This window comes from Rosa rugosa, unplaced genomic scaffold (genome assembly GCF_958449725.1).
Source record: "Rosa rugosa unplaced genomic scaffold, drRosRugo1.1 SCAFFOLD_168, whole genome shotgun sequence".
Lineage (NCBI taxonomy): Eukaryota > Viridiplantae > Streptophyta > Magnoliopsida > Rosales > Rosaceae > Rosa > Rosa rugosa.
The window spans coordinates 8605-16920 of NW_026908948.1; the positions used below are offsets into that span (position 1 = coordinate 8605).

The following is an 8316-nucleotide window of genomic DNA, read 5'->3' on the forward strand; positions in this document are numbered from 1 at the left end:
TCTGGATTCAAGAACCTGTCATGAACGTTGTCCCCTTTCTAGACACCATTTCACATAGGCTATACTTACTAAGATAAGAAAGGTCATAAGTGTGAAGACAGTTCAACAAGTGTTAATAAAAGCCGCCCTTAACCTTAAGGGACCTGAACTAGGCACCAATAAGGAGTTTAGGCCAATATTAACAAAAGAGACTTCACCTATTCCGTTATGATTCACAACCCCTTACCAAATTCACTAGAAACGAAAAAATTAACATAAAATTAAAAGCAAAGAAAGAAAGAAGCTAGCATCACCATGTTTGGCTAACCTCTAGAAGACCACGGGGGAGGCCATCTATGCTTCATTCCAAGCTCTGATGTATCAAAATTTGTAGGGTAAAAATCCCTCCTGTGAGAGCTTGTAGGAAAGGAACAAAGATACTTCTCATCAAAAACTTGGGAAAAATTTGGCTCGTAAGGGGAGTAATCTTGCCCCCCAAGTATCTTTGTTGGTTGGCGAAGCATGATCTTCAATTGCACTTTTGGAGATGAAGGTGTCCCAAGATCGGCTTTGTCGCCAACTGTCGCCAACTTCTCTTGATCAAAGGGATGATCATGGGTCATATCTTGCCCCCCATGCATCTGATCAGTAGCCACATATTTGGCTTGATCAGTGGAGAAATCAGCTATATGTTCAGAGACAACTTTCTTGTCCGAAGAACAATCTTGTTGATGACCTTCTCCATGCACAGCCTCTGTGTAAGGCTGTGACTCACCAGTGAGACCCTTAGGTTGATTGCCACCTATAGGCAAGTTAGTCTCAGAAATGACCTCTTCGCGAGCAGGTTTTTGACATTCCAATTCGCCTTGCTGCGAATTAGCCAAGCTGGAACCTTCCTCGCGTAAGGTAGTGAACTCAGATGTGGTCTGTTTGTGCTGGGTCGCAACGACATTCATCGACTACTGGTGGTTTTCTTGGGCTGGTTGGGTCACGTCGGCCAGCTGCTCCCAAGTCTGCCACGAATCTTGTTGGGCTGATTGGAAAAGTTCATCCCTCCTCTTCTGCTGCGCCGCCAGGACCTTTTTCAAATTCGCATAATACGAAGCAGTGTTCTGTTGAAAGATAGCAAGTCGCTCCTCTATGCTCGCATTCTCCGGAATGGGAATGGGCACATAGCCTTCTATCGTCGCCATGACTTCAGGAATTTCTTTTGGTAAAGATTTTCCTCTGGCATCCCACTGATGGTGAACACAAAAAGACTCTGATGTAGTCCCACTGGGCGTGCCAAAATGTTTGTTTTGAAGCCCGGTGGTTGAATGTGCTTCAAGAGAAACTAGTCCCATCGGGTGTGCCAAAATGTTTGTTTTGAAGCCCGGTGGTTGAATGTCTTCAAGGAAAAAAAAAAAAATTCTAACCTGGTCCCACTGGGCGTGCCAAAATGTTTGTTTTGAAGCCCGGTGGTTGAATGTCTTCAAGAGAAAAGAAATTCTAACCTTGTCCCACCGGGTGTGCCAAAATGTTTGGCTCCAATTTTGTTGCAGCTGGTCAACAGTCTCTTTTCTTGCGCGGGCGTGCCAGCACCGTTCGGGTGCGGTCGTCGGGGGTGTCCCTTGACCTGACTTCTTTTCAAGCGATTGTAGACGAGGAGAGCACCAACCTCGTCGTGGCATGGGGATTCTTTCTGCCTCGTGGTGAGGACTTTGCTGAAGTTTCTTCTTGTTAACACAATCGATACTCAATATTGTAGATCGAGCAGAGCGACATCACCGGGAAATGTTGAGATCTTGCTAAAGCGTGACTTTAGCTTGGCTGGGTTGCTAGGGCGTTACCCTTGCTTGGCTGGTTCTGTAACCGTTGTGGTCGCGGCACTACCGTCGGCTCCCAAGGAGACTAGGACCGAAGCACGTTGACAGAGGGTTTGGTGGCACTGAAGGTCGGCTTCTGAGAAGACTAGGACTAGGAGTGTGATCACCGCTAAGAGAAAGAGAAGGAGAGAAGTTGCTCTTAGAGAGGTTTGCTCTAGAGAGAACTTAGATCATCTTAGAGATGTTGTTGTTGAATGTGAATGTGTGATTTAGAATGAGAAGAGAAGGTGTTTATATAGGGAAGAAAAAGAAGAGTGAAATGATGAGTGGAAGAAAAATAATGAAAGTGGAATATGAAAGTGATTTGTAAAATATGGAAAAGATAGAGAAATGATGAAATGAAAGCAAGGCATGAAGGTGCAACAACATGGAAGTGATGATGATCTATTAAAGAGATTGTCTTGAAAAATATATCCAAGGAAAAGAAGAAAAGCATCTAGCTTTCTTCATGTGGGTAGGAAACATGAACATGTGAATATTGAGCTGGTTTTAGGTCATTTTCTGCCCCTTTATTCCTTCAATTATTTCTTCAACAAGCATTCCGAATTTCACTATGACCTCTTCATAAAAAATGTTCCATTATGAGTGTAGATCACCCTGGAAAAATTTCAGAATTTTTGGTATAGTGGTTGGGCCGAAAACGCTGCTGGACCTCTTACAGGTCCAGTTTTCCAGTTTTGCTTCTGCAAAAGATTGGACTGATTGTTTGAAGGTCTTCCACTCAAAAACATCTCTGGCACTCTTCATAAGAAATGATCATTGGGCTGTCTAGAATGGATCTGGAAAGTTTCAGCACATTTCGATTTCATTTGGTTAGTCTGCCACCCCTCCTTCCTTGTCTAGCTCGGTTTTTTCCTAGCCGAAGTAGGAAAATATGCTAAAGTTGACTTGTCATACTTCCATAGTAGGCTTTATTTAGCCTCTAAATATATATTTCGAGCTTGTCGACAATATATAGCTTGAGCCACTGACATTGGCTCAATCTCTCCAAGACACGCCTTGTCAGGCCAAAATGTTCATTTTGGGTCCAAACAGGCGCCACCATTGAAGTCGTCCGCAGGCCCAGGGGCCGCCCTCCCGGCTCCAAGAACAAGCCCAAGCCTCCCGTCATCATAACCCGCGACACCGAGCCCGTACATTCTTCCAAACCAGGCTATATTTCAATTTGAAGACCAAAAAAGGAAAAGAAAAGTTAACACTCTCCAACTCTTCTTCTTCGCAATACACGTGATTGTGAGGACCTAACCCAGATCGGACGGATCTGAACAGATTCAAGTCATTCCATGGAAGGTGAATACGAAGGTGGTGACACCAAGAGTGAAACCCAAAACATGTTCTCGAAGCTTCACCATCATAACAACCCACAATCTCATCCTCACCCCCAGCAGCAACACTACCACCACCATTTCTCCAACCCATTTCAGATCACCCTAGTCCGCGAATGTCAACCTCAAACTTCTGAAGAAGAAGACACCAGCCGAACCAGCAACGGCACAGCCACCAAGCCGCTTGTTTCAGATCCCAACAACCCCACTGACGGCGACGGCGCCACCATTGAAGTCGTCCGCAGGCCCAAGGGCCACCCTCCCGGCTCCAAGAACAAGCCCAAGCCTCCCGTCATCATAACCCGCGACACCGAGCCCGCCATGAGCCCGTACATTCTTGAAGTCCCCGGCGGAAGCGACGTCGTCGAAGTCGTCTCTAGATTCTACTGCCGCAAGAACATCGGATTCGTCGCCAACGTTCCACGGCCGCTTCGACATCCTCTCGATCTCCGCCACGTTCCTTCCGCAAACGACGGCGACCGGCCTGATCCCCAACGGCTTCACCATCTCTCTTGCCGGACCGCAGGGACAGATCGTCGAGGACACATCGCAAGAGGAGTCCGGTTTTGTCCAGACCCACAGAGGGCCAACAAAGTCCCGTCGTCGCCGCCGGACCGGGAGGAAGAAGTTTCAATTTCTCTTAGGCCCGTGAGCTAGCGCGTTCTATTTAGGTGATAGATAGAAAATTCGGCAAGATGGAAAGTGCATTGAGTAAGAAGGAGAGTTGGGAAATGTAAGCTTTCAGTGAGGGTAATTATGACATTTTAATGCTTCATATGGTCATTTTTCAACTATTTCAGAAAACCAGGCTATATTTCAATTTGAAGACCAAAAAAGGGTTATTCTTCAAAATTTCTCATAAAATGAGAAGACTAATTGTCACGTGTGAAGATTGTGTCAAATGGTTAGTGTATTAAATATGTAACTTCTTTTAGGCCACGTTTGATTCGCGGAAAGTAAGCATCAGAAAATGAAATTTGTTCTTTTCTTGCCTTTGGGATGCAAAAGAAAAGGAAATCATTTCCTGAAAGAAGGAAAAATAAGGGGGAAAGTGGTTCCTTCCAAACTCCAAATGAATCACTTTCCCCTATTCTTTCCTTGTATTTATTACTCACAACATATTATTTTATTACATTATTTACAAATTTTTTAACAACTTTCCTAATAACTTTCCTTATGTTACCAAACATCAGAATGGAAAGTTTTTGGAAAATTTCATTTCCCTTCCCATGGGAAAGGCAAAGGAATTACTTTCCTTTCCGTGAACCAAAAGAGGCCTTAATGTTACCTTAGATGTCGAACTTGACATCTTTACTGACGCTTCCTTTTGCAGGGGAAATACCTTAGAAGTACTAGGTACACTACATGCTAGTTGGTTGAAGTGCTTTCATATGCGAGAGCCTCACACCCCATTGTCGCCTTCATGCTAACCCCAGCCAGCATTCGACTAATCATTGCTATATATAGACGTTGTCTCTGAGCATTTCTTGTCTAAGAGCATGATGAAGAGAGACCGGCAGTTCTCAATCTCAATCCCGTCCAAGGAGCCTATGTGGGTTTTGATCCGCCAATGTTGTTCTTAGTGTACAGTTCTTTCATGCCTTAACCCGGTTGGGTTAGTACGTCCTTGGAGCCATATGCTTTGATTGGCACATCCAAAGTGTCTGTTTAGCCAGTCTTGGTCTCATGAGTCTTTCTTGAAGTATCCATTAAATGCAAAGGCAGAGGTCATAGAGTTCTAAGATTACCAATCTCAAACAGATCTCAATATCCTTTTAAGGTTTACCTGTGCTTTCATATTGACTAGCTACTACCCCCGCGCGATGCTGCGGGTTTGCATTTTTCCCCAATTTTTGTATGGTATATTAACCAACATTTGTTCAAAAAATGATCATTCTAACCGAAGTTCCTAAACTCTAATTGCAAAGGTAGTTAGCTATTAACAAAATAATCTGCATTTATACTTCAAACCAGTTTCTTTACATGAGATTGTCAAAGGTATCATCCTTTGGTTCGGCTGTTGATGAGAAGCTCGTTTGGTCCTGATTCTGGTGCGCTGCCATTAAAAAATGGGGTAGTCAGATAAGAGAAGGTTGAATGGAGCTGCAAATTCTGTTCAAATGATAATCCAATGCACAACCATGAAAGCAACAACTATGAAGCTGATAACAATTATGCAAGCAAACCGATAACTACAAAGCTGACAGGAATATAGTCTGAAACCAATTCACCGGAGCATTTCAAAACAAAAACTCAGTATGAGAAGAAAAATAAAGACACAAATAGATGAGCAATCCAAAACAAACTCAGACCCAGATCCCTGTTCTTCTTTCTATATTACCTGCTATCAACTGATGTCCTGTCTTCTACGTTTGAAGCCTCTTCTCCAACACCGATTCCTCCTCTTCTGCTTTCACAATTTCTCTCTATCTTTACACCTCTTGTCAAATAAATCGAGATCGATCACTCCTTTCTTTTCTTTCAGTCTGTCTCTGTCTCTGCACTTGAAACAAATAGAATCTCTCAAAAGTGGCAACACAGCAACCTTGACTTCATGGGTTCAGATCCTTGACAGACGCTCCAAGTATCGTCATATATTCAAGCGACCTGTATTTTAAAGAAATGCATGTAGATTAGAGTTCTGAACATACCGCGCTAATAAATCCTCCTAAAATATACCATAGAATAGCAACCATTAGAAAAAGGAGTACGTTTTGTATTATTAATGCCAAAGTTTACAAATCTATAGACAACTTCTATTTGCGTAGGATGCATGGTGTAGGAAGGTTCTGGGAAGTCATGTAAAATGTACCTTAATAGTCTTTGCATCAGAAAAAATTTCAGAACTCAAAACTTTAATCTGCAATCTGCATAAGTATCCTTTGTATTTCTCAAAGTCTTCCTATTTCTGTCTCGGTCATGACATTGGAAGTGGGATCCCTGCAAACACAGATGATGAAAATGATGTTGTTAGTACCAAGGTAAACATAACTCGATCTTCTCTATAATTACCTTAGTATATCTTAATTTACCTTTTCATGATGCGACTGATGTTATCCACCAATACTGAAATTCACAGAGGGATTTTGAACTGATTGATACATATGGCGAATGATGTCTGGAATAGAGAGGCAAGAACAAATAAAGTTACTCTTGCACCAAACCACAAATACTGCCAAGCTAATCCAACATTCAGTATCATCCTAAAACTCGCTCTAACTCGAGCTCATCAAGAGCCTGCATAGCAGCTCAATGAATCTCATTCACCAATCTCCATGGCATTAACTGAAAATCCAAGGGATGCAAAAATTGCAACCAAAGTGGTCAGACAAAATCTGTCATGTAAGGCAGAATCCAGAAGTTTTATTCTACTTCACTTTTGAAATTGAAATTGCAAAACTGTAGCAAAAGCAATCTTAGTCATTAATCAAGGAATACATTCATATCAGAGAGAATCAAAACTTCCCTACTTTCTTTCATCCAAAACCTTCACAAAATCGATAAGAATATAAATCACAATTAAATTCAGTACAACCAAATCTAAATAACAAAGAACTAAGTTGAAAAAAAAAATTACCCCAGGAACACTTTCAGCCGCTTCAAAAAAGCTTTCCCTATCTGAAACAACATTAACACTGTCAGTGAGTATAAAATCCTAACAAATTCGGAGACCAAATCCAACAGTACTAAATATTAAATGTGAATAAAATCAAAGTAAAAACTTATGGTTTCAGAGTTTTCCATTAAAAACCATGAACTTAAGCATTTACTAAACAATAAAAAAGATAAAATTCATGTTTGTTGACAAACATATGAATTTGTAGTAAAAGATGAAGTTCTATCATATTGTTAATAAAAGAGCCTAGATAGAATCAAAGGTTCATGCAACTAAACAAAATATTATACAGGACATTGCATTAAAGGGATTATGATCTAAGCAGCCAAAATTTCATTGAAAATTAATGTAGCTTTGTGTGATTTGCTAGTTATTGCAATAGCAAACCAAAACGCTTGCATAGCTACAGCTTAGTTAATATCCCTGTGTTCATTTTTTTGGTCTTATGCAGCTGTTACTTATGTTCGGATCTTATAAGATCTTGTTTCCCTTTGTTAATAAACAGAAACACATGAGAAGCTCCCAACTAATAATCATCATAGATTGGAAATATAATTTGATAATGTATATGAACTAAAGGAATGTAGAGCAGTAGAAATAAGGAAAGAAAAAAAACTGTCAAAAGAGAAAAGCAAAGGAAATTAACAAAAAAACAAAATATTCTACAGAACATTAGACTAAACATCAAATTAAAGGAAAAGAAGGGGCCACTAAATGCCCATTCAGTTGAATTTGAGTAATATGCAGTGATAAATAACCAATTAAAGAGATACGAATACTTACCATTCCAAGTTAAAAACATCATGGCAAGAGCTGCTACTGTACACAATCCTGCACCTGATAATGATGCTTCTGTCAAATCTCTTGCAATTTTTCTGCACATAGGGCAAGCTGAAGTATATATATTTTTTAAAGTATAGGGAGAAGTCAAATTTTACAGAAGTTTATCCCAGGTTTATTTATATATATAACTTTTTCTTCTGTTTTCAAATAGACACACCAAACCTCAGATCACTATGTAGATACCTCAAAAAAAGAATCAGAACAGTCCCTCTGCCATTGATTCTACCAAAGCGGTCTCTGAAGACTCGTCACACTTGTTGTATCTTGCAATAGTTTGTTTCATACTGTAAAAAGTTGGAACAGACAAATAAAATGACTGAAAAAATTATTTAGCTTCTTGGTTTTATAAATAAATTCGTAAAGAGAGAGCTGCTTTGTGTGTCAGAATGAAGAAACTGACAATAAATGTATAACTGAGTGATAGAAAATGTAAAGACCAAAATATAATTACAGGTATAAGGGGTATAGAAATGAGGGGTATCTAGAAAAATAATAAATGAATGTGATAAAATACACATTCCCACAGATAGTTTGATGTCTAAATGGTCCACATATATCAGTGTGTATGAATTCTAATAAATTTTGGCTTCTATATGCAGTCTTCTTTCTAGCATTAGTTATTTTTCCCTTAAAGCATTCAACACAGTCTGTTAGATCAGAAAAATCAAGTTCATTTAGGATGTTGTTT

General features: G+C 40.2%; 1 long non-coding RNA gene and 1 pseudogene across 1 annotated transcript; one reads left to right on the plus strand and one right to left on the minus strand.

Moving 5' to 3' along the window:
* Window positions 1-3127: 3127 nt before the first annotated feature.
* LOC133724250 (AT-hook motif nuclear-localized protein 17-like) lies at window positions 3128-3821 on the plus strand (annotated as a pseudogene).
* Window positions 3822-4962: 1141 nt separating this feature from the next.
* Window positions 4963-7931, minus strand: LOC133724251 (uncharacterized). The gene is made up of 7 exons (XR_009853573.1): window positions 7812-7931; window positions 7569-7660; window positions 6747-6787; window positions 6202-6454; window positions 5982-6109; window positions 5511-5776; window positions 4963-5225 (listed from the first exon to the last, which is right to left on the minus strand). It is a non-coding gene; the product is annotated as an uncharacterized LOC133724251 (long non-coding RNA).
* Between the last annotated feature and the right edge of the window lie 385 nt (window positions 7932-8316).